The sequence below is a fragment of the Apus apus genome, chromosome 6 (assembly GCF_020740795.1).
Source record: "Apus apus isolate bApuApu2 chromosome 6, bApuApu2.pri.cur, whole genome shotgun sequence".
NCBI lineage: Eukaryota > Metazoa > Chordata > Aves > Apodiformes > Apodidae > Apus > Apus apus.
Window position 1 is genome coordinate 3,617,583 of NC_067287.1, and position 2,354 is coordinate 3,619,936.

At 38.0% G+C, this 2,354-nt stretch overlaps 1 long non-coding RNA gene across 1 annotated transcript; it reads right to left on the reverse strand.

Moving 5' to 3' along the window:
* Positions 1 to 367: 367 nt before the first annotated feature.
* Positions 368 to 2,139, reverse strand: LOC127386644 (uncharacterized). The gene is made up of 3 exons (XR_007889948.1): positions 2,021 to 2,139; positions 716 to 836; positions 368 to 509 (listed from the first exon to the last, which is right to left on the reverse strand). It is a non-coding gene; the product is annotated as an uncharacterized LOC127386644 (long non-coding RNA).
* Positions 2,140 to 2,354: the final 215 nt, after the last annotated feature.

Consider the following 2,354-nt stretch of genomic DNA (forward strand, 5'->3'; position numbering starts at 1 on the left):
CTGTGTGTGTAACTACACATATGGGAATAATCCCATTAAATCAATGGGATTACTCGTGTGCATAAAGTTAAGCATGTGTGTAAGTGCTTGCTGGAGCTGGGCCTGGGGGAGAAGAGAGGGGTTTTGAACTATTTGTACAGTGAGTGTGAATGATCATATTCCAGTTTTGTGGCTCCAAATGCTCCTTTGGAAGTCAAATGTTATTTATGAAGCATGAATTTGCCCTCCTTTCCATCAAGCCAGGACATTTTAAGAAGCTATAAACAAACTATTGTCATAGCACAAGGACCACTTATAAGGAGGTCTCCATAAAGTTCAGCAAACTAGTTAAGGCATATAAATTACCTGACACTTAAGGTGTGTTCTCTGCCTGTGATGTCTTCTCACACATCCTTTCTTAGTTGCAAACTTATGCAAACAAATTTGAATCCATAAATTGCAAGCTGCATGTAGTTATTCGTGTAGGTTTTCTTTTTTTCTTGCTAATCTCGGGTGGAAGGATTCCTGGACTAAGTATTTGAAAAATGCAAAGCAGCAAATAGAAACAGCAATTATGGAGTTGGGGAGGGGAAAAAGATAATCCCTAGATAAAAATAATAATAATAATAATTCAGAACAGCAAGGGCGTGAAAAAGTTTCCTGTGGAGATGGTTGAGCAAGAAGAATTTTGGGAAAAGAGCAAAAATACAGTGCTTGGCCTGGAAAGTCCTGTTACCTGTAAGGGAACAGCTCAGGGCTTCATTGATTTAGTGTCAAATGAGTGATCTTCTTGTCTAAAGGTCCTCTTCCCTGCCATGCAACCAGTCTAGTTCCTCGCACTCTAGGCTCGGAGAGATCTAGGAATGGGAAAGAAAAATCTAGTTATCAAGTGTTTGAGAATAATATGAGAGTGCGGAGTGGCAGGAAGGAAAAAAGACCTATCCCTGAATACAAATTGGCCAAGTTGGATGGGGGTTGGAGCAACCTGGTCTGGTGGGAAATGTCCCTGCCCATGCAGGGCAGTTGCGTCTAGATGATCTTTAAGGTCCCTTTTAACCCAAACTGTTCTATGATTCTCATCCAGGATTTGAATACTTCAGCTCTTTAAGTTGTTCAGAAGCAGTTTTTCACAAACAAGGGAAGATATGCACATCAAAAGTCCCAGTTCTAAAACTAGTTGATATTAAGAGCCTCTCCTTAATCCCATAAAGATCAAGAACTAGTGACTGAAGCTGGAGGAAGGCAGCTTATCCTTGGGCCATTTTGATATCCACTGAATGAACTGACAATTTATACCAGTCTCTCAGATTCTTATGCTCCAGAGTGGACTCTTGGCAATAACCAGTCTTTAAAATAACTGCAAAAACCTTAATACATGAAATACTACTGTGAAGCATAAAATATGAACGTGTGCATGGATGCATTCAAATGTATGTATTTCTATATGGCATTTGAACCCTGATGCTTCATGTTCCTCTCAAATCTGTTGAGACTAAGAGAAGTCTGACAGTAAAACGCACAGGGACTATAACAAGCTTGACCCTTCTATATTACAGAAATAAAATTGTGTGTGGTCTTCTTCAGATGCTCTACTCAAGATTTTTATTGCAAACACCTTTCTTCAAACATCCATTTAACATGCACCCATCTGTCAAGCACTGTTTTCCACAACAGTGTTAATGTGCATGTGCCCCCTTCCACTTTGGTAGTTCACACCTTTAACTAGGACTGGAGTGCAATAAACAGGCTTCCACAGTTTGGAGTATAAAAAGGCTCAAAATGTGAGAGACACTTCATAAAAAAAAAAAAAAACACAAAAAAAACCCCAACAAAACCAAAGCCAACAAAAAACCCAACCAAGAACAAAAGACCAAGACAGAACAGTTCATAGGTTTGAAAGGCACAGGGAGTCATAGGCTTTGAAATCTTTCCTGCAAATACCTCTCCTAAAATAGTAAGAATGATGAATAATAACTCAAAAGAGAGGACAGAAAGTGTGTGTTGGGGAGGGGTATTACAGGCCAAAAGAAGCAGCACTTACCTAGCTCCCAACCAGGTGCTCTGTCTTATCTTGTTTAAAAAGACTTCTGATTGTGTTTAATTAGTTGTGACAGAAGATCCTCAAAGAATGTATCAGTTCAAGCTTTAAGTTTGCCTACAATATTTCACCTTCATTGAGAAAAAAAAAGTATCAGTGAGATATAAAAAAACTTGAAAAAATACAGTATGAACTTACTGCCTTAATGAAATATTAAAAATGCATCAGGAATACAGTTCTGGCATTAAAAATAAACAATAACATATCTTGCTAGTTATGGTTCACTTCAATGCTTTAAAAATCAATTATTACCTCTTTAAATATTTGATTAAATTAG